This window comes from Equus caballus, chromosome 24, assembly GCF_041296265.1.
Source record: "Equus caballus isolate H_3958 breed thoroughbred chromosome 24, TB-T2T, whole genome shotgun sequence".
Taxonomy (NCBI): domain Eukaryota; kingdom Metazoa; phylum Chordata; class Mammalia; order Perissodactyla; family Equidae; genus Equus; species Equus caballus.
The window spans coordinates 46177249-46201632 of record NC_091707.1 but is presented as its reverse complement, the minus strand read 5'-3'; the positions used below and the strand labels follow the sequence as shown (position 1 = coordinate 46201632).

Genomic DNA, 24384 nt, shown 5'->3' with positions numbered 1-24384 from the left:
GTGGACAGAAGTTATGTAGGAAGGACAAGTGGGCCAAGCTCTGTGGAGATTGCTGAGATCCTGTTACCCCTCTTTTTAGTGAATTCCATACTTTTCTTCTCATCAAAATGATGTCACAGTATCTGGGTGGTTAATATTTTTGGATAAGCTGGAATTAACATTCCTAAAGTATGAGGGGGCGGGAACAAGCACATTCGAGATATTTTTATTTTGCTAAACATGGTTGTATTTCTCTAAAGTGCTAGAATGAGACCTCGTGGGCCCATCTTTGTTCCTATAAGGAGGCGAGCAGGGTTTGTCTAGTGTCTTGGTCTCTAGTGTTCTCGTGAAAGCTCTGAATGTCATTTCCCTCCTGATTTATAATTGGTCCCTATGAGGCAAGTCAATTACTTAATATGAAATGGGCTTCAAAGCTAGAGTTTGAAGTGTCTTTATCCTTAGCTTACAGCTTTGTCTTTATTCAGCTACAGAAAAAAGTAAACAAATGAATACTTTAATCTGACTTTCAGAGCACTTAAAACAAGGCATTGCAGTAGAAAGATAGCAGGAGGAGCCTCGCCAGCAGGGCCAACAGGCTGGCAGCGTCGTTGAGGGTGAGGACTAGGAGCTTGAGAACCCCCAGTCGCAGTGCTTTCAGGAGAGCCTTTTACAGAAGATGGTTCACTGATTGACTCTGTAAAGTACTTTTATCCGATGTAGACACACATATATGCCTTATTTTGGGGGGGCTTGGGACAAAATCACAATATCTTCCTCGTAGCAGGAATATTCCATGTCATAAACTCTTCCTAAGGACCATAGCAATAATGGCTGAAATAGAATGCATCGTTGGAAATGCAGGCCATTCCAACTTACAAACTACACGAAGGTCTTGAAAGATGATCAGAAAGAAACGCTTGTTTTCATTCAGTCTTTCTGGGTTTCTCCTCAGGGGCCGGGTTCTTTGATTCAATAATCAGATTGCACACTGTTGAGCTGTCAGTTAAACGGGTGTTTACTGCTCCCTTATAATGGGTTTAGTTCGGAGTTTTCCCCTTTGGAAGAAACAAAGAAAATATAGGCCACATCTAAGAGTGGATTGCTTTCCAAAGCTTGGGAAAGTTGAATCCGGAACCTGGAATGTAATGCTCTGACAATGTACTGAAATGATGCTTACTTACTTTCCCAGGCTAGCCCACTGAGCATCTTTAATCTCTAGTATGGATGACTCATACCCTAAAGCCTATGGCTCCTGTTAGTTAGTGTTAAAATACAGAAGGAAAAGGAAGGGGGGAGCCTTTCCTCTGCTTTTCGGGGCTCTAGGTTCACCCTTTCTTTGGTACCCTCCTGCCTCACAGGCTCCCAGTATCACGCTGTTCCAAAATCACCAACTGCTCCGACCCCGCCCCCCATCAAAACTCTCATTTCCTCAGTGTAGCTGATCTCACTTGGATGTTAGTGGGGAAGCATTTCAATTTAACTAATTCATACTAAAGTGTGCATAACTTATAGTCCCTTAAGCTCCCAGAGGCATTTGTATTAAAAGAAAATATTTGTTGGGGGCTGGCCCCGTGGCTGAGTGGTTAAATTCGCGTGCTCTGCTTCCATGGCCCAAGGTTTCGCCAGTTCAAATCCTGGGCACGGACATGGCACCGCTCATCAGGCCATGCTGAGGCGGCATCCCACATGCCACAACTAGAAGGACCCACAACTAAAAATACACAACTATGTACTGGAGAGCTTTGAGAGAAAAAGGAAAAATAAAGTCTTTAAAAAAGAAAGAAAGAAAGTATTTGTTAAATGCTTATTAAATCAAACAAGCATAGATAACTCAAGGCATAGAAAAAGTGAACTAAGATCTTAAGGCAGAGAAGGGAAATTATGTTTGGGCATAGCATCACCAGGGAGGCAGAAGAATTTGTTCCCTGGGATAGCTTCCCTTAGCCAGTCCTGCTTTTCATCACTTCTTTCCTTGTGCTGCTGCACTCATTAGTTCTAGAAAAGGCCAAGTGTTAGCATGCTGAGGCAACGGTAGAAGCTCTATTGGTGGAGATGAGGTTTGGAGAGGGGACTGGAGAGGACCACGGTATTGGCTGAAGACAGCAATGACTGGTCGTAGGTGTGAGTTATGTATAAGGCAGCTAGTACAAGGCATGGACACTGGCCTAAGGAAGGAGACAGAGGTATCACACTACACAGAAGCAGAAATCATGAAACCGTTCAGCAAATTCAGGCCCTATAAGCTGGTGATGAGCAAGGAGCCCTGTTCCTGCCTTCAGGTTTAGGTACAGTCTAGTTAGGAAAGTAGACCTTAGGTAAATAACTACACTAAAACTAGATCATCACAGATCTCTCTACCTGCTCATTAGAAAACCAAAGGATATCATGACTGATGATAACTGGAGCCCTGAGTGACATGGGGTCAGGGTGGCTTCTCTGAGGGAGGAACATTTCAGCAAAGACCTGGAGATCAAGTCGGTCAGTCAAATGAAGAGGACGGGTTGGGCAGGGCCATGTGGAGGGCTTCTCAGGAAAAGTGCACAGTGTGTGTGGGAACCCAGGAGGAGAGACTCTTGGTGCCTTTGAGGAACTGTTGGTGAGGCTTGGAGAGGGAGAACCTGTGGGCACAGGAGCCTGGAGGAGGCTGGAGAGACGTGGCTCCATTCCCCAGAGGTTGTAGGGGGCTCGGAACCTCAAAGGTTTGACTCCTACCTCAAAGGGGTATGACTTGAAGAATTTTAAGCGAAAGAGAGGCAGGTTATCCTGTGTAGCTCTGCCTCTATGTGTAATTGGGGTTTAGGGAGGGAAATCTGTTAGGAGGGCCATCCAGATCTGAAGGGGGCAGAGAGATGCTGTTGTTGCCTCTTTTGTGTAGTTTGTAATTTGAGGGGTGCCCAGCAAGGTCCCTGCTCCAAGATATCTTTATAATCAACCCTGAAACTGTGTCTAAAATTCTGTAATTGAAGAATTCATCTCTTTTAAAATTCGAGTTCCCTAAAACCAAGACTTAAGCAAAATGGCGGCGTAAGTAACATGTAAAAAAATGTTTCACACCGGCCATCCTTTTCTGAAGTGCCTTTTCCCTTTCTCCCTGACATCTCTCCTCCCTTCAGATGCCCAAGGCTCAGTCTCTAAATCAACACCTGCTTCCAAGAAAGGCTCAGGCTGATGACTGATAGGCACTTTATCATGCAATTTTGAATCTGTCTATAGGATGTGCCGTGTGTCTGGCTGTAACTCAGATTGCCTTAGGTGGTAAAGGAAATGTGTTGACCCTCACAGCTGAACCCTGGAGAGGTGGGGATGGCTTGGGTGTTATTCAGTTAGAGCTGGGACTCTGCATCTCTGGTATTCCTTCAGCCTCACCCTTGCCCCGTATGTCCACCATGATCTTGGCCGGACGCCCCTTATGGTTGCGACACTGACTGCAGCAGCCCGAGGCCTCACACCCTCAACCTCAAGGAGGGTCAGAAGTCCTCTACTTCTCTCTAAGGTGATGGGACACCCCTGAACCAATTATTAGGGCCAGAATGTCTGCTAATCCAAGAATCAGTGACTGCGGCAAGGGGGTGGGGTCCTGCTGATTGGCAGAGCACAGCCCTGGAGCCATGGGTGCGGGCAGGTTCCTTCCCTCCCAAATCACAGGGCTTCTGGATCCCAGCAATGTGGGTGGGGTCAAGTGGCTTCTAGGGAAGGCCAAACAATGCTGACCACAGAGGGGCATTAATATTTTAAGCCTTATGTCTACTTGTAGAATTAAAGAGATGTGGGCATCACGAAGCAGATGGGAAAGGAATTGTTTTCAGAGTGGACAGTGGGGCCATCTAAGAGTCCCTGAAACTTGTCCTCCCTACGCCAGCCTTCCCCTTTACACACTCAGACAGTCACTAATCCGCTAGTATGGCTGACGTTATCCAGTGATTTTTGTCTCTGACCCTCCTGTGCCTTATGCATTTGAAGCTGCGAGTCTGAGAAGTTTAAATAGGCTAGGTATGTGGGTGTGGTGGATAGAATTCAAAAAAGGTAGAATCTATTTGTTATGGACAATTATGCATTATTTAAAACTATTTGTTATTTAAAAAAATGTAAAGTGTTCCTCATAGATGTTTTAGAATAACTTTATAATTTATAAAGTTTGGCAGGAGGGGAAGAAGATGCAAATAAGGGTTATCAGTTAATGAAAGGTTTGGTGATCTTTTGTTCTCTGTATATTTTATCTAAAGTTTAAAGAGATTTTAAAATTCAGAATAAATGAATTTTCATTTTTTTAATGGGAACGTTTTCCTTTCTTACAGTTTTTACTTTATACTAAAATTTTACTTTTTACTAAATACAAGGCTATATTGAATTCTTCAGAAATCTTGCCAAATAAGACAAAATATATAGCGTTTAAAAATTTTAACCCCACATCCTTTCTTCTCAACAAACCACATTTTCTTAGTATTCACATAAATATAAAAACTAAAATGAGCATGTGCATCCTCATCAACAAACATTTATTGTGTTTAGGGTGCTTCCTAGTTGCTGGGGATACAGAGAAATAGAAGACATGCTTCCTGTCCTCGGGGAACAGCATATGATCTATTTAGAACGAAAGGCAAAAACATGAAAAATAAATAGTAGCAAGTTATTCACTGCCTAGCTCCACTGGGTGAGATGAAATAAGTTGAGAAAAGGGAACAATTGCTGGGGTCATGGGGTAGGCCTGCAGAGGTTGGGAAAGGCACAGATACTCCCAAGGAAGGGGTGAGCATCCCAGGCCAGCAAGTAAGTTTGCTTTTGCTGTTGCATTTTATTATATTTTCCCTGAAATTATTATTAGAGCATGTTGCTTAATCCCAAGATTTTCTTTGTTATATAAATATTTCCTGTAGAATTGCTAGGATTTGGTCATATGGATCACTTCCAACCATTTGTGTATTTTCCAACATCCCTGTAATGATTCCCCATGACTCTTTCTGAATTGTTTTATAATGATAGAATAACGATGAAGAAAGTATTGCTAAAAGCAAACTAGAAAATAAAAGTATCAGTAGTTATGTTTCTCATGAAATAAATGTAGAAACAGTTTCTGATCTATAGTTGGGCAAACCTGTTCCATTACACCGTCACGATTTTGCAGCATCTTATAATGTTTGGGACTGTTACTCACTGTTGTCTTGGCCTGACTTGATTTAACATTGAGTTATTGGATTATTCTTCATTTAATAAATTTAGGAGTAAACCTGAAATTTTCCATTTAGTGTTATTTCTCCCCTTTTAGTTATTTCCTGTCCTTTACTCTTCATGTCTTTCCCCTAAACCCGTGAGCTCCCTTTCCTGGCTGTGAATTGCTTTTGGACAAGGGTCGTTGGATACCTGGAGCTTTGGACAGTGCTCAATAAACGCTTAGTGAATGAAAGAAAACAACATTTCACATATGATTAGAAAGAAATAATGCAGAGGAAATTAGATACAAGTACGTATGTATGATTTTAATCTTCATGTGTGACTTTGAACAATCTTATTATAGCAACTTCCTGCTAATTTCACCCAGCCAAGAGCTACCTTTGTATGAAGGAGGTAAGATTTCTAAGCCTAGGAAAGAACTCTTGAACATCAGTCATTTTGTAAGAAAAACCTATTATTTGTGACATATTAACACATTTGACGATGTGGATGCTCAAATTTTAAAAGATCTTTGGCTTCCTCTTCTGCATAATTAAGTTCTTCTCAGAACAATTTATATATTGTAGATTCCACATGTGTATTTGAGACTAGTCAACACAGCTAAAATTTGATCATGATTGCTAGCTTTTCAAAGCCTTCCTTCATTTCCCAGCAGGCAGCTTCCTGTCAGAATTCATTTCCCATTTGGAAAATATCTCTCTGACCCACAGTTTTTTGGACACAATTCATCCTTCACATATTTGAGTCTACCCGTTGTCATTAATCCTTAGCTCTTCAGATGCCAAAAGACCTCTTTCTATTCAGAGTGATAAGATCTATCTAAAATGTCAGGAGAGAAAACTAAGAAGAATATTTAAAGATTTTGATCCGGTGATTTTTCTAATTTGAAAAACAATGCTTTTTTGTGTGTATCTATTTCTGTTATTACAGTTTCAGAAATTAAAGTAAGAACTGTTACAGTTGAAGCAAGATGTGCTTTCTGTTTTCCCTCAATCTTTGTATAATTAAAATTAATCTTTGGCAGAGCTGCGGTGTGATTCAGTTCAATTCAGCAAACATTTCTGGAGACCCTTTTGCTGGCCCTCCGTTGCCATGGTCTCTACAAGAACTGCTCTTTAGTTGCAATAAGCAAATGTGAGAGAGTGTGATCCAGATGTGACTGCTAAGGAAATTAAAAATTCACTGCGGTAGGGGATTAGGTTGGGAAGCCCTCATCAGAGAGGAATTTTGTGTTGGATCTTGGAGAAAATGCTAGATTTGGCTTGCAAAGGGGAAAGTTGTTCCAGGTATGGGGCGCTGAGGTTGGTTTCAGAAGGACAACTACTGATTCTTGGGCAGTGAAGGGACATGATGAGAAAGGTCTTTGTCTGGCTGCAGCCTCCAGGATGTACCAGAGAATGAAGAGGCTAGTCCACAGGAAGCATTGTAACTGACTAGGGCTCAACAAGGTCCTGTTTCAAGGGTAAAGGAGATGAACCTGTGAAAGGAAGGTCAAATCTCAGAAACATCACCCAGAAAGAATGTGATAACCTGAAAACGTGATTGGATATTCGGAAGAAATGCAAAGAGGACTGTCAAGGTTAGCTCCAAGGGCTGGGAAGCCTTGGCAAGTTGGAGAATCATGGTACCATGTTAGCATAAATGGAGAATTAGGAACAGAAGTGGAGCAGCCAGAGCCTTCAGAGGATGCCTGTGGTTAGGAGGGAAGCCAGACGAGGAATGGTCAGAGGAGAGCCAGAAACCTACAGTTTCATGGAAATGAAGGGAAGGCAATGTTTTGAGAAAAGAGAGTAAACAGAGAAGTCAAGAAATAAGAAGTCTGAGTTTGGTTTTGGACAGGAGAAGGACAAAGTGTTGACCTTTGAGAACTTCAGAAAAGTGGTGGAAATAGATGCCAGATGGCAAAGACCCTGAATGGAGAAAAGAGTTTATATTATTGGTAAGACTGTAATACAAGATCCTTCAGTTATTTCCAGTAATAAAACCCTTTGAAGGAAATACACTCCTAACCTGACTAGTGTTATGCAACAAAATGCCAGTATATTATTAATACCTGTAGATTTAAAACGTACCTATTTCTACATGGTAACCCAAAAACATTATTTTTACAAACCATTTGGAAATAACATTTTTATCTTCTTTGATTCTACTCTTTGAAAATTTCTCTTATCCTTCTCTGAGATTTATTTCTAGGTCGTTGATTCAGATTCCAAAACAGTGTTTTCAGTAAGTTTATTTTATGCCTACTAGAGTTTAAATTCAAACATTTTCCGACAGTAGCAACTGAAATAGCTTCAAAGACATTTTTTACACTACCTTGCATTTTCTTCTTTGATTGTATCTTTTCAAAAACACCCCAGATTGATAGCTCCTGAGATAGTATGCCTATAGTAACAACACAAGCTTCTTAGAATTGAGAAATATACTTTGACCTTGTCTGGTTCTTGAAGACATCCTTTACTCCAAAGAGGAGCCAGTCAAGAAAAAAGTATATTATAACCAGAGTCACAGGACCTAAGTTGTGTCCCCTTCTTTGTTGCATGACCTTGGGGAGGTCAATGTCTAGCATTTTTCAAGTATGAAGTGAGAGGATTGTGTAAGAGGGTCAATTAGGTCTCTTTCAAATAAAAACTCTCAGAATCCATGAATATACTATTTATTCTTTAACTTAGTCATCAAGCCTACCATGTGGTATGATTCTACCTTTGAAGATTTGGTCAGGTTCCTTGTGCACTCTCCCCTCCCTGTTCCCTAAAGGCATTGTATGCTCTGCTTGTGATGCAACATCATCTCCCCCTTCATGTGGCTGACTGTCTTATCTATCTAATCTCATGCTGCCTATTTTCTGGTTTACGGTGGTACCCCTAGCACCCAGCACCTCCGGTGCAGATCAGGTGCCTAGTAAATATTTGATGTATAGTCTACCCTCCATATCCGTGGGTTTCAAATCCATGGATTCAACCAACCGAAATTTCTATTTGCAGTTGGTTGAATCCTTGGGTGTGAAACCCGTGGGTATGCAGGGCCAACTATATTCATTGTACTGTGCCATTTTGTATATGGAACTTGGGCATCTTGGATTTTGATATCCATAGGGATTCCTGGAACTAATACCCAGAGGATACTGAGGGATGACTATATTGTGTTATTGTCCACCCTAGTGGTAGAGAACCACCAAACTAAGCATCAGAATCAATTATGAATTTAAAAACATGGAGATATCTAGGTCCCACTCCCCCGTCTTTGGTATTTGTGTTTATAGAACTGGGCCTATGCATTCATATTTCAAAATATCCCTACAGGCGATGCTCATGTGAGAAGCACTAGTCTGCCCTCTGTGAGTTCCTGGAGGACACAGACTGCAGTTTCTATTGGTTCATTCCCAAGCCCCAAGGAAATTTCTGGCAGAAATTAGATGTACAATAAATGTTTGTGAATAAATGAATCTGAGTACTGAGAAAAATAATAAATAACAAATGAGAATAAAATGCTCTTTCTTCTGGTTGCAGATATAACACCTTAAACCTCTAAATAATAATTCACACTCCCCATTTTTAAATAAATGAAATAAATTATTGAAGCACCCAAACCACCAATACTGGTAAAATTCAAAACTCGTGGTTTGTTACCTAATAATTGTGGCTAGGACTACTTTGTTTTATTTGCCCAATTCTTACAATTTGATGATAAATCATTTGCTTTCCTTATTACTGCCTTGCCATATACCTTGTTTTAAATTGTTTTTTAAGACGTCGCAACCCATCGCTCTTCTTTAGTTATGTAATTCTAGTTTTTTAAACTATAGCTTCTTTCTTTGGGATGGGGGATATGAAGTGGGAGAAAGAAGTAGAACCAGCATTAACTCTGTGTTGTCTCACGACCCGCAATCCTGTATATCCTATTTCTATGCTCCAGAGGAAAAAAATTGTTTTTTAACTAAGAAAATTATGCAATCCTGAATACGAAAGCCTGATCACTAATACCTGTTGACCCGTGTCTTAGTTATGTATTTCTGAGTAACAAATTACCCTGACATTTAGCAGATTAAAGCAGTAAACATTTAGTATCTCAGGTCATCCTTAAGTCAGGAATCTGGGAATGCCTGAGCCAGTGGTTCTGGCTCATATCATCACATGAGGTTACACTCAAGATTTAGCCAGGGCTGCAGTCATTTGAAGGCTTGACTGGGGCTGGAGGATTCACTTCCGAGGTGGCTCACTCAGGCGCCTGGCATGTTAGTGCCTGTTGTTTGCTGGAGGCCCTCTCATCAGGGCTGCCTAAGTGTCTTCACCACCTGGCATCCAGATAACAGCCTATCATATAAAACACCCTTTCCTCCCTTAGATACTTTGTCCAGGATCTGAAAGCATCTGTGATCCAAGTTATTTATTTTGTTTCTTATCCATGAATACAAGTTGGATATCAGAATTTCTGGTTTCCACTTTATTATCTCCGGTGTCTACTTCCTTTTTATCCTCTTATAGTGAAACATAAAGTGTTAGAATCCAAAGATGTGATTTTCTCTCTGCATTCCAGACTACAAACTTTTCCTGTCTAGACTACAATTCAGAACTTATCCTCTCTAAGAAGCCTTGATGGAGGTGGGAAGAGGTTTAAGAAGCCTGCTCCATCTCCAGATGAACCAGTGAGCACCACTTGCACAGAACTCATGAGTGATTAGAAGAGCAGGTGCCAAAAAAAAACAAACCTTCAGAGAAAGATCTTACAATTAAATGAGAGCTTCTCCAAAAAGGAGCCAGTGACCATCAGGTATTTTGTTGGTGATTTTATATATGAACTTTAATGAAGACAAGAGAAAGGCCAGGTGAGTAACACCTATAAGCCCAAATGGGAGCTTAAAAAAAAAATCAGCCAAAAGGCATTTATTAAGGGAGCCAGGGATCAGGTATTGGGTTTTTACATAATTTTCTCATTTCAAATAAGTTCTCTTTCAGTTGTTCTCTGTCGTCCCCAGTCAGTCTTCCCTCCATCGTGTACTTTCTCACATTGTTATTCTGGCACTTACATATGTTGTCACAGTTTTGGTCTGTACCTGTCCGCCCCGCTGGACTGGGAACACCCAAGGAGCTGAGCTGTGACTTTCATCTTTGAATCCTACCTGCTCAAGGCAGTGCCTAGCCCTTGGCTGATCTTTATTGTTTGTGGTTGAATTTAACAAACTTTGTTTATAAATAAATATGATCTTCTTTTTCTGTGTAAGATTGTGTAACTTGACTGAAGCCCCACAGTAAGTGGCAGAGTTGGGGGTTCAAAGCCAGGTCCATATTTTGTGCTTCAGCATGATGCTCTTGAGAAGACTAGGAGGGAACTGTGTTGGGAGCCCAAGTAGCATCCTTAGGGATCCCCCCTGGGAAAAATTACTTTGGAGGTCTTTCTTTCTTTACTCAGAATGAATCACTGGAGTTTAAGAGAGACTGCCAGAAGAAAACCGTTTGTTGATCAGGTAAAAGGAGCTTGAAAATAAGCTGACCTATTGTATTTGGCCAACAAGCAAATTTTTGGTCTTACCTGATGTTCCTCCTTCTCTAAATGGAATGCTAAAAATTCTTCACATCTAAAGTGCTAAGGGAAAGCCCTTTTCTCCTTTCTCATTTTTTCCAGGGATTCAATGCTGGTTGATAAAAGAATCAAACACGGTATTTAGATATGAAATGGGAGCTCAGTAAATGAGGTCATGTATCAGACTCCTTGGCCAAACAGATCATGACTAAGAAGAGGTCTTCTTGCCAGAGTCTAGGTCCTAAACTAAGGGAGTGGGAAGAGCAGATGCATTCAAGTGATGTTTTATGCCTGAATCTGCAGGACCCTGGTGACAGGATGTGCGGTGGAGGGAGGGAGAGGAGTTGAGGGTGGCTCCTAGGCCTCTGGCATGGGAGTCTGAGTGAATGGTGGCTTCATTCAATAGGACAGGGGACACAAGAGGAGGAGCAGATGCAGGGTTCATGATGATGTCAATTTGAGATGTGTCTGTGGGACACCCGGGGAAGGTATTCTATCTAGAAATAGGCATCGAGGTCAGGTGAAAAAGAAGTTGTCCCAGGATGCCTGGGAGAGAGCCGGGCTCTAGGTGTGTGTCTGTTGATGTCCGGTTCATGGATTCTTGGTTAGTACAGGAGCCGATTGGTACAGGCAGCCTTTCTTGACTGGACTGTTCCATTGGGAATCTTTGCTGCAGTCTTTATTTCTCAAAGTCCTGGGTAGAAAGGGGAGCGATGAGTGACCTCTCGCGTGCAGATGTAGAAGGGAGCTACCACGTTGTCCTGGAGGATAACGGCCCTTTTCTCTGCCAGATCTCCCGTAGGCTGTTACACGCAGTTTACTTCTGCTTGTTGTGATTTGGCAATCTTAAATACCTCCTTTTTTTTTTTTTTTTTTCGGTTTGCTTTCAGTGTTGTCTGTATCTGTTTTGAAATGTCATTCATTTTTTTTTTTTCAAAAAAACCACCACAAATTCATGCTTTGTTTTCTTGGGAAAATACTTCTAATAAAACTATAGCTGGGTTTTTCCATGTGGGTGTTGATACAGATGGATGTAATGAGACCACTTTAATTAGTCACTTACTATCTGACTCGATGAGTTCTTTTAAATGTGCTGGCTCTCTTTTTTGTGGGGTTTTTTTTGATTCAAAGAGTTATCTTGACTCGTAACACACTTAACTTTCATTATATTCTATAAACTTTCCAGCTTATTCTCTTTTTGTGTGCTAATCTGATAGCATAATTAAAATGTCTGACTTCAATTCTTTTCTTACAAATACTGCCTAACTCTTCTGTCTTTAATTAACTGAAATCCTTCCTAGGTAAACAAAGAACAATTGCAGGTCGTCCTGCCCACACTCCTTTTTTGTGAGGATTTAAGTGCATGCCTTGTTTGTTAAATTACAGTCTTTTAAAAAAAACTACATGTGGCATATTTTGTCATTTTGTGTGATGCCAGGAGAAAACAGAGGATTACTTCTATATTTTTATTCTTGTTACACCTTTTATTTTATGTTCATTCATTTTATTTAATATTCATTTGAAGAGCCAGTGTGGCAAGTGGAGTGAGGATAGACTTTGGATTCTCACCAACCTGAAAATCTCAGCCCTGACCCTTCTTAGTGGTGTGACTTTAGATAAATTACTTGAGTACCTCTCTGTGCCTCGGTTTTCCTGTACATAAAATGAAGACGATATTTCATGGATCATGGAGGTTAAGTGACATAATGCCGGTTACACAGTGCATGGCACATAGGAGATGCTCAATAGGTGCTAGCAATGTCTCTTTTTATACAGTAGAAGAGGCTGCCTTAACCAGTTCTCCAACTTAAAGGAAGCTTCCAGTCCCTGTGCAAAGCCATCGCGTGGATGCCCACAGCATGTCGAATATTTGCAATTGAGAGTCTTCTCTCTAATGCACCGTGTACTTCTCCTCCAACTGACTGGGGTGTCTTTGTTACCAAACCTGTTTATGTTGTTTCTTCTCAAAGCTATTTATGCTGGTTAAACTTGTTTTTATAATTATTAACTTAATTAAATATCAGGCAAACAGATAGAATGTAAGCGCAAAAAGACAGCTGCTTTTACTACAAAAATTAAGTTTTGAAGGCTTTGGAAAGACCTAATAAAGGTTAGAAGTACCTAGAGTAGTTATTTTCATGGAGACGGAAAGCAGAGTACAGGTTGCCAGGGGCTGAGGGCAAAGAGGGAGGGGGAGTCGTTATTTAATGGGCACAGAGTTTTGGTTTTGCCGAATGAGAAGAGTTCTGGAGACAGATGGTGGTGATGCTTCCACAACGATGTGAATGTACTTAATACGACTGAACTGTGCACTTAAAAATGGCTAAGATGGTAAATATTATGTTTTGTATATTTTATTACAATTTTTAAATGTTTAAAAAAATTTGTCACATTAGCTGTGGGTGAAATAACTTAAAAATTGGAGAGAGGGGGAATAAAAAATTTAGGGGGATTCCGCATCTAGATTGTTTTCCAGTGGTCTTTAAGTTTTCATACTTTTAGGAAACCAAAATAGGAAATCATGTAAGAAATAGGACGAAGCGTACTGATCCATGGGCCAGTTCTCCACGATGAAGGCTTTGACATAAATCAAAATATCAGGGAATAAATGCACATTTATATTGTAAAGTTAAAATTAAACATCTAAGTTATTTGTGTGTATTAGATGGGCCCTGGGAAACAGACTGTGAGATGGAGATTTGCATGAGGAAGTTAGCTGGGCAGCGCTCTCAGAACCAGGCCTGTGTGGGAGCGGGGGAAGCAGAACTAACAGAGGGAGGTTCGCCTCTCAGGCCTCAGCCGAGACGGTGGGGAGTTGTGGTGCCGACCACCCTTCAGAGATGTGGCAGATAGAGGCAGTTTGCACTTGTCCTCCTGCATTGACCAGACACTGGGCGTGGGCTGCCCCCCAGGGGAGGGGGCCATCACCTTGAGCAAGGCAGCTTCCTTTGGCTGGGGGTGTGGCCCACTATTTCTCACCTCTGAACTCTCAGCAGGTAACACTTTTGCAGCTGGGGGAGGATCTCATGGTGCACTATAGCATCTACAACCGTGTATATCCATCTTTTGTGTGTTTCTCTTTTTCAACAGACTTTTTAAAATAAGCTGATTGACTATTGATCCAGATTGCTTTAGATAAGAGCATCTTCACTGCTCATGCATAATCTTCTGAAGGTCGCATCGTGTTTGATCTTTACATACACCAGTTGTCCCATTTGTGACATAGCAAAACTGTGTGGCTTTATCACAACTAATAAACGTGTCTGATGTGTTTGAAGCTCAAGTGATGTTAGGGATTCGGTTGCCTTTTAAATATTTTCCAGTATCTATTTTGAGATTCATGAAACTTTAGAGTTTTGCGTATTAATTTCCAAACTTTTTTGACATTTGACGGTTTTTTTTTTTTGTCCAACTCTCCATTTTCTGTGAAAAGTCCTCTTGCTCTCATGTCCTATGACCTGCAGGTCTTTATCTGCATGTTTCTCGGTTACTCTTCCATCTGCCACGAGGAACTGTCCACTCCTGTTCCTTTTACTTGGGCATTTTGTCTTTAGACCTACATGACCTGAGCCCAGTCTCTCAACATGAATGATGGCCAATCTGTAGGAAACCCAAATTTCATTTTTAGGTATGCTCTTCTTATTCTTGAAACAGGAGTCCTGTTTATGTGGTTGTTTTTGTTTATTTTTTTTACCATCTTGACCATTTTTAAGTGGACAGTGAGGCAGTGTTAACTATATTCACGTTGTTGTGCAACCAGTCTCTAGAAGTTGTTCATCTTGCAAAACTGAAACTCTAGACCCGTTAAACTACTCCCATCTCCCCTCCCCCCAGGCCCTGGCAACCACCATTCTACTTTCTGTTTCTATGAGTTCGACCGCTTGAGGTGCTTTGTGTAAGTAAAATCCCACAGTATTTCTCTTTTGTGACTGGCTTATTTCACTTAGCAGAGTGTCCTCAAGGTTCATCTACATTGCGTCAGAATTTATTTCCTGTTAAAGGCTGAGTACTATTCCGTTGTGCGTGCACACCACATTGTTTACCCCTTCATCCATCAGTGGACCTTTGGGTTGCTTCCACCTTTTGACTGTTGTCAGTAATGCTGCTGTGAACATGGGTGTGCAAGTTTTTATTTTTAAATACAATTTTTTTTGTTTCTCTCAGCTTGCTTTGTCCCAGATTGTAAATGCTAAAGAGGAAGTCTGAATCCCTTTGCAAGTGTGACCATAAATACAGCACAAAGATGCTATGATTACCCAACAGTGTCTATTTTCCTTTCGAATTTGGCATGTGCTGACCTTTTGGCAGGAGTACTATTCAGTCTCATTTATACCTAGCCCTTCATTTAGCCATGTTTTGTTGTTTCCTTGGTTTCAAATTTTATCTCTTTAGGCAAACCGGGAACTGCAGCCTTTCATTTGACTTGTGATCTCGTACATTCTGGAAGCTCATACATGTAATCGAGGAACAAATGAAGTGGCTGGAAGAAATCCTTCCTGAACAAAACCCAAGTGGGGCATTTGGGTTTGAGCCAGGAATTCCGCTGCTAAGAGGGGGATGTAAAAAGACTGCCTACATTACAATACCAACAAATCACTTCTGGCCAGATAGGAATGTCCTTTAGGTAATGATCAGATAGGGGGAGGGGACCTTTATACATTTAATTGCCTGAGCACAAAATAAAGTGATTACTGTAACCTTCCAAGGTCTCTACAGCAAGTGGATTACTGTGATCTACCTGAGGGTAGAGCAGCAATGTGACTCAGTGGATTCAGTAATAGATGGAAATTCTGAGGCTGCTCAGTCTGAACCTGGCCTCCTGCTAAATGGCTGCATGGTCCTAGGCAAGACGCTGTGTTTAACCTCCTCCGGTTCTGTTCCTCTGACCAAAATTCAGAACGCTAATGCAAATTTAGCTAGAAAACAGCTAACTAATGATAAATGAAGCCCCGTGGCCGAGGGGTTAAGTTCGCACACTCCACTTTGGTGGCCCAGGGTTCATTGGTTGGGATCCTGGGCACAGACCTACACACTGTTCATCAAGCCATGCTGTGGTGGCATCCCACATAGAAGAACTAGAATGACTTACAACTAGGATATACAACTATGTACTAGGGCTTTGGGGAGAGAAAAAAAAAAACATGACTCTCAAACCTCTTAAAAAAAATTGTGTTTCACTTAAGAATATCCTTGATGAAGCAATAAAAATTACTTTATTAAATCTCAATCATCAAGTGCAAACCTTCTTAATATTCTGGAAAGTATCCATAAGGCATTTTGTTACATGCTGAAGCATGATTGTTGTCTTCAGGAAAAGCACTTGCACAACTGTTTAAGTTGAGGTCTGAACCGGCCACTGTTTTACTGGAACAGTTTTTTTTTTTTTCTTTTTTTTTTGGGGGGGGGGGGTGGTGAGGAAGATTGGCCCTGAGCCAACATCTGTTGCCAGTCTTCCTCTATTTTATATGTGGGATGCTGCCACAGCATCGCTTGATGAGTGGTGTGTAGGTCCATGCCCAGGATCCAGGCCCATGAATTCTGGGCCGCCGAAGCAGAGTGCATGAACTTAACCACTACGCCACCAGGCTGGCCCCAACAGAACACTATTTTTATTTGAAAGAATGACTGAAGACAAACTACTATTATTCAGACTAGAGTATTTGGTTGACATCTTCTCAAAAATGAACCAAGTGAGCCTGTCACTTCAAGGAAAACAGCTGACAGTGTTGCCAATGATAAAATTTGAGCTTTCAAGTGAAAATTAGAATTTGGGAAACTTGTATCCACCAGCATGGGCCTGACAGTTTCTCAATACCTAAAGACTTTTGTGATGAATTCAGTGGTGATATTAACAAATGTGGGGTTTTTAAAATATTGTATAATGAAATGTGTTAACATTGAGGAGATCTGTATAACTCAGTGAATTAATATTTTTCAGATAACCAATGCATGATGTTACAGACTCATGCTTGGGTAAAAGGTCCATTCAAAGTACAAGATACACCAGTGGATTTTAATGTAACAAAGTATGAAAAGTTAATTGATAGGGTTTCAAATTCTACATTGCAGCTAGCCTTTAAGAAGCTACCACTTATTGAGTTATACTGCAGTATCAAAAAAGAATATCTACAATTACCTGAAAAGGCTATTAAAATACTTCTCTCATTTCAACTACCTATCTGTGTGAGGCTGTATTTTTCTTTATATACTACAATCATAATGCCACAAAGGGAATTTAGAAGCCGATATAAGAATCTAGCTGTAATTTATTAAGCAATCTATTTAAAAGACCTGCAAAAATGTAAAATAATTTTCTTCTCACTATTTTTTGTGTGTGTTTTGGAAAATTTACTTAGTTTTCATTAAAGAGTATGTTATTTGGGTTAAAACGCAATGGACTTATTTTTAAATGAATTAGTATTTAAAAATTTTCTCAATTTTCATTTCTAGTATTGTAAATATTGATAGATATAACCCACATAAACAGAAGCTCTTTAGGGTTCTCAATTTTAAGAGTATAAAGGAATCCTGAAGCTGAAAAGTTTGAGAACAACTGGCCCAGTACATATAGAGCACCTATACACTGTTTACCCAGCATGGCCCACGTACTGGGCCTGGGTTCGTGCAGGGGTAGTATGGTGTACTGGACAGATGTGGGCCTTGCCCTTAGAACTCATAGTTGCCCAGAATTAAACAGATATATAACTCCCATAGAGTGTGTTAAGTCAAGTGATAGGAGAAGCACAAAGTAATAATAGGAGCACATTGCAGGGGCACCTGGCCCTGTGTAGGGAAGACTTCTAAGAGGAATTAATGTCTCTGCTGATTCTTGAAGGATGAATAAGAGTTAGCTAGGTAAAGAGGAGAGGTTGATTATGGCGGGGGGCGGGGGGGGGGGAGGTTATATGGAAAAGCATGTACAAAGGTTCCCATGCAAGATATTGTGGGTTCATTGCAGAAATAAAAGAAATAGAGTATAAGTGGAGCACAGAATGGAGGGATGGTGAGGCATGAAGTTACACTAGAGCACTGCAGCCAGATTATGAAGGACTTTGTGAGTTCAGGAATTAGGACCTCCTCCTAGAGGAAATGGAGGATCCTGGAGGGTTTTAAGACAGGAGAGTGACATCAGATTGCATTTTAGACAGATCTCTCTGGCTGAATAGAATGGATATCTAGAGGCAAGGAGACCCATTAGGGGTCATTGTGGCACTCAGATAGAGATGATGGAACCCAGGCTGGGGTATGGCCAACGTGTTGGAGAGATGTGGATAGATTTAGGAGATACTTGCATGGAGCAGTTTACAAGTCTAGCTAAATAGATTGGATGTGGTTAAAGAGGGAAAGGTAGGCATGGGCATCAAGATTGTATCTAGCTTTCAGGTTTAGCACCTGGGAGTAATAATAATGTTCATTGACAGAGGGAATGTAGGAGTTGTAGGTTTAAAAAGGAGGAAGATGAATTCCATTTGGGCTCCCTCTGGGCTAGCCAAGAGGAGGTGCCTACTCAGCATTTGGATATATGGTTCTGAAACTGAGAAGGAAGATCTGGACTAGAGACATAGATTGAGTGTCATCAGTATATAAATGGTAACTGAAGCCATGGGCTGGGTGAGATCTTTCAGAGAGAGGATTTGCACAAGAAGGGAAGACTGCCTAAGAGAGAACCATGGGGGGTACCAACATTGAGGGGATAAGCAAAGAAAGGGGAACGTGTGAAGATGGTTGAAAAAAGTGTCCAGAGAATTAAGAGAATCTAGAGACTATAAATATGGTCAATGAGACCAAGGGAATAGAATTTCAGGAAGGAAGGAGGGGTAAGTGGTGACCAGTGCTATTAAGAGGCCAGTAAAATGAGGATTAAGATGGTCTTTTTGATTTGGCAACAAGGAAGTAGTTGAGTCATTGACTCTATCCACAACAATGCCAGTGGAGCAGGAGGCTCAAATAGCTGGAAGAGTGGGGAAGAGGAGGAGGAAGAGCGTTGGTGGAGGAGAGGGGAGAAAAGACAGCAGAAGGTGCAGGAGGCAAGGAGACAGTGAGAGAGAGATTTGAGGTTATTATAATTCCATGGGAAGGAGCTCGTAGGGAAAGAAGGTTGAAGATACAAGAGAGACGGGGCAATCAATAGTGAGGTTCCGGAAGAGTCAGGAGGTGAGGGGATTTGGGGAACAGGTGGAGGGAAGCCATGTCTCCAACAGAGAACCAAGTTCCAATCAAGGCATGACATGGACAGAGCCTGAGCTGAAGAAGTTGAGGATGTGAGACAGTTTAATTAGAAATGGAAGTTCCATGGTGCTCAGTGGAAAGGTCAGGGGGAAGAGAGCAGTGGGAGTTTGGATGGAAGTGAAGAAGATGGAAGAGACTGGAAGGCCAGAGGGGTTTACCAGGGTGGGCAAGCATAACTGTTGTATGAGGAGACAGGCAGGAGGTACAAAGAGCTGTATCTTATTCTAGATATTGGTAATTTAATTACAGCAATCTTTTTACACAATGATGCTTTTTTATATCACAACCTAAAAATTACTCTCAACAATAGTGATTCTTTTTTTTTTTTTTTTAACGAAAACATCATTTTCTGGCCAATTCAAATTATCCTTGTGTGTTTCTGTTGTTTACTTTTATGTTCACCAGGTTAAATCTTCAGTTATGCTCCTGCCATTAAGAGTTCCCTATGTAGAAAAATCTATTCATTATGAACACATTTATTGCTTTATTGAGTTGCCTATTTAAAATGCAGAGAACCACAAATTAAATGTAGTGCTTTTCCATTTTGAAAAAAAGCAGATGAATGGGTACTATTTTCTTGAATACATCGTGTTTGTCTTACATAATTAACAGTCCAGATTCATAGGCTAACAGATGCCAATACTTGCTTGTTTCGATATTTGTTCCTTATTGAAAGGGATGCTTCCTGAGACTTGCATGTGCCGTGTTCTGCATCAGAGGAAATGAGAAGGCAGATGTAATGGAGAAAATTGCTTTTAGGGGGCAGCTAAGTGGTCAACAGAGAGGTTGGTCTCCAAAATCTATTTCCCAAAGGTTAGTTATAAAAAGTATAAAACAATTTCTTCATTGAAATTGTAAAATAAAATATCTCAAGTAGCTTCAATATGAGATTAACCCATTAAACACTTTCAGATTCCAAGTCTACAACCCTCTACTAAATATTTGTTGTATATAAGACTTTGGTATTTGTTCCAGATACATTCTTTAATGACATATGCTAACTCCTCTAGATGTCTAATATTGGTAAATGTGAATATACCAGTGTTGAATATGTGTAAGTGTGGACTACAGGATAGTACAGGGCACTGTTACATGACGAATCTGCAGTTAATACTTAGTGGATCTGATCTGGAGGTCAGTTTATTTTTTTATTTCTTCCCATTGTAACCCCAAAGAGGCCTTGTGTTCCATTTCTTAACCCATATAATGGATTCTCTTGTCGGTGTCAAGGCTGCCTAACAGAGAGCTTTGTCTCTGACACCACCTAATCCCATCAGGCTCACAGCCCCACCATCTCTGTTAAAAACAGAAGCCCCTCAGGGCCAGCCCAGCGGCGTGATGGTTAAGTTCACACACTCTGTTTTGGCGGCCCAGAGTTCACAGGTTCTGATCCTGGGCACAGGTCTACATACCACTCATCAAGCCATGCTGTGGTGGCATCCAACATACAAAACAATAGAGGACAATTGGAAGAAACATTAGCTCAGGGCCAATCTTCCTCACCAAAAAAAATACAAATAAAAAATAAAAACAGAAGCCCCTCCATTCTTTCTGGTTGTCTCATCCCCATTCCACTTTGATCTTCATTTGTTCTGATCGACCTCCACTCTTCCTCTCCTTCAGACTTTCCAAGGACATCCCTGGAATCCTGTTTCCATCATAAGTGAACTTTTCTAAACCCTTAACTGGAGAAGGGGTATGGGGAGGGGTGTAGAGCACTGCATCTGCCTTCTTCCTTAACTGACATTTGGCTCTTCCCTAAGAGACTTGCCCAGTTGGTCTTTTGAGCGAACACTGCTCCAGAAGCACGATGCTGTTTGGAGACCGTCATTTCTCACCCTACAGTAGACTCTGCTCTTTTGATCATTCTGCTGTCTCATTGATTTTCCATCAGTGTCCATGGCACTCTCATCCACCGATGTCCAGGCCACCTATATCACATATAGCCTCCTGCCAGACTCAAGGTCCTGACATCATCCTGGGTGCCACCCAGCACTTTAGATTTTCAGTTACCCCTCCTCTCAGTTCTAGTGACCTTCATCTCCATTACATTAGCCATCTACTTCCTTAGCTTTGCCCTGGGCCATTACCAGGAAATGCACCATCTCTAAAATCTCATGTTCAAATAACTTCTCTGTGAGTCAGGACCTCTGATACAATATTGGGTGGTAGAGACGGTGGTGGGCGTTCATATTGTGTTTCTAGCTTTTTATGCAAATGCTTCTAAAGCCTCATCATTTAGCATGATACTGCTATAGGGTTTTGGTGGAAAGAAAAATCTCATATTCCAAATCTGCTCAATTTTTCCATTGTAAATAGATGTTGGAGTTCTTTGAGTGTTTTTTCCTACATGTGAGATGCTCATATTGTTTTTTTCCCTTAATTTGGTATTTGCCGTATTAAATATTTTGTCTCTTCCATTTTCTCTCTCCTAAAACTTCTTTTAGTTTAATGCCAGTGCTTTCCCTTACATCTTCTGTGTCTCCTTAATTTTGTTTTCAGTTTTTTTTCCTCTTTTTTATATCTCTTTGTAGATATAAACTGCATTCTGGGAGATTTCCTCAGTTCTGCCTTCCAGTTCATTAAATCTCTCTTAAGCTGTGTCAAACTTGGCAATTATATTTTTTCATTCCAAAATTTTCTATTGATTCCTTCTCATTTCTCTCTTTTTATTTCACAACTTTCTTTTTAAAAAAGTTTTTTAAATTGAGGTGTAATTGACAAATAACATAATAGTTTCAGGTATACAACATGATGATTCAATATTTGTATACATTGCAAAATGTTCACCACAATTAGTCTAGTTAACATCTATCACCTTACGTAATTACAATTAAAATTTTTTTTTCTTATAAGGACTTTTAAGATCTCCTTTATTAGCAACTTTCAAATATTCAATATAGTATTATTAACTATAGTCACCATGCTGTAGATTACATCCCCATGACTTATTTATTTTATATACAACCTTCTGATTTCACAATCTTGTTTGACAGTTATTAATCTTCCATTATGACTTTGGGGATTTTTAAAGTTTTTCAGAGTGTTCTGTTTTACATATTTCCTCAGATGTGAATTCTCCTTCATTGGACTGCCTTTAATCATGCTGCATATCCTTGTATATTTTGTAATTTTCTTTTCTCTTCTTGAGAACATAACTTTCCTATGGGTTTGCTCTACAAGAGTTCTCTCTGACAGTGGTTTTGAGATTGCCTAACCCTGGGGCCATGAGTTCCTTAGCATTGAAACAAATCACACATTAAGCATGGCTTGGGAATCCTACCACAGGGAAGTAACAATTTCTGTGCCCATATGCAGTGCATACTCAGATGCTAGTCAAGTAGAGGCATGTTATCTTCATTTCTAGTTACAGGTAATTTGAGATCTTGACTCTAGCTGAAGAAACGGAGCTAATCTCACCCCACCTCACCACTGATATTTGTGAGGCATATGCAGTCCCTTTCCCTTTGCATATATAGAAACCTCAAACCCCATGTCTTTCTGGCACCTGCCCCCATCCCCAATCTCACAATGGTCACAGAGTCTTAGTCATCACCTACCACCATGGGCTTCACCGCCACGTTGTTCTTCCGTCAGTCCTACCTGGCCAAACTTCAACCATGAACCAAGGTGATTCTCCATCTTCCTGCTTTACACTTAGGTTGTTGAGTGCCTGCAACACAAATAGTGTAAGCAGTCTACACAGCTTGGACCTCTGTGCCAGCAGGAGTCCTCCTGTATTCTCCCAGGCAGCCCTTTCCTGGTTCCCAGGGAAGCACTTTCAAACCTTTGCCACTTTTCTCAGGCTCGAGCCCCGCCATCTTCCCCATCACTCTCAGCAAATGGCCTTGCTTCCCACTTCTCTGAGAAAATAAAAGTCATCAAAGCAACAATGTCTTTTACTTCCTGCTCTCCTCTTCAGTTTTCCCGTACACTGTTGAGGATGATAAGGCAGATGAGGAGGACGGAGGATAATGGTACTTTTTCTCACCACTAACCGTTGACTTGCCCCTATGACTCCTTCCTTCCTGTCTCAGCGGTAAAGGTGTTGTTTCCCTGACCCCCGGTCTCAGACAAATCCTTCCACCAAAGCTTTGCATTCAGCCCTTTTCTGCCTCCTCTGGACCTAAGTGCGTCAGTTATCTTCTCTATCTAAAGCTCTGCATTTAAGCCGCAGTTGCTCCTCTACTTCTCGTATCCAAATCCCTTCCTGTGCCCTGTGATCTGTTTCCGCCCCAGTAACTCTGCGGAAGCCGCTCTGACCAGGTTCAACAATGACTTCTTTGTTGCTAAAGCCAATGGCTACTTTAGTCCTTCTCCATATTATTTGATAGTAGTGAACTTGCCTTCTAAACATGCTCTTAGCTCTTACATCCATGCTCTTCCTGCTTTTCCAGCCAACTTTCCAAGTTCCTTCCCTTAAATGTTGTCTTAGAATTCAACCCTCAGCTCCTGCTTTTCTTATGCATTATACTCTCAGCAGCTGACCTGTAGAAGATGCTCAATCAGTATCAAATTATGTATGCAAATCAAGCTGCTGGGTTCAAATTCAAGCAATATACCCAAAGTCTTTAAAAGTTTAAGCAAGAAAGAGCAAACATTTTTTGGAGGGATACACATTTCCAATTATAAATGATGTATTACTTACTGCATCTGGAGTCCACCAAGGGGAAAAAACCATAATAGCTTATTTCAGAGCTAATATGGCTATATGTTAGCAACCCAAACAATGTAGCTATCTTATTAGAGATACAACAAAGAGATTACTTAGCAGCTGTCTCCCCACACTGTCATTTCATTTTGCTCTGTGGTTCTTGGCAGAGCATCTAGAAAAGAAAAAAAAAATAAGCCATTCTGTATTCTCTTGGATTAAATGATTTCTACTGTTCTGAGAAACAAATCTTAAAAGGCAATGTCTGTGCCACGATTATTGGACATAGAACATTTTCAAAGTTTTTTCCCTGGAGACAAATAATTAAACATTATGGCCTTTTCCCTTCCAGGTCTTGTAAAGTTTCTGTTAACTCCATGTTGTATATTCAGAACTTGAGGATCAAACACCAGCCAAGGGGCCATAATTAGATCTTGAAACCCATTTGAAAAAAGAATTTCACAGGGAACTGTTTAGGGCTCTCTTTTCATTGAGATAAAGAGATGCCACATGTAGAGCTTTCATTTCTTCATCCATTCATCATTCATTCAATAAATAATTACATTCATAGCCACTTACAGTCTAAGTAGTCTTAGAATGGATATTATTTAATGTGTGGAAAGATGCTTGGCAAAAGAGATGCTAAGTTTATTTTTTATTTTATTTGGCCTTTACCTGCCCAGGTTTCTTTTTCCCACCTTCAGACTGTGTTAGTCAGCAGGGCCTACTTTGCATAAACACCTGTCCTATTGTTATGGTCCCATTTGTCTCTGCCACCATCGCTTTAATATCGATCTGTGCCATGTTATCTTTATGTGCTACTCTATTCTTAGGCA

The 24384-nt window shown here is 40.7% G+C and overlaps 1 protein-coding gene across 22 annotated transcripts in view; it reads left to right on the top strand.

Moving 5' to 3' along the window:
- The window catches only part of EFCAB11 (EF-hand calcium binding domain 11), a 138943-nt gene that overhangs the window by 70117 nt on the left and 44442 nt on the right, over positions 1-24384 (top strand). For 4 of the 22 annotated variants that reach the window (XR_011432288.1, XR_011432287.1, XR_011432284.1 and 1 more), the window contains exons 6-7: positions 9685-9973; positions 10558-10612. The exons of 14 other annotated variants lie outside the window; for them this stretch is intronic. The gene's annotated coding sequence lies outside the window, so the exon portion shown is untranslated. Of the gene's footprint in view, positions 1-9684; positions 10613-24384 lie in introns of those variants that run through there. 4 more of the 22 variants (XR_011432285.1, XR_011432286.1, XR_011432283.1 and 1 more) reach the window with 1 other exon arrangement.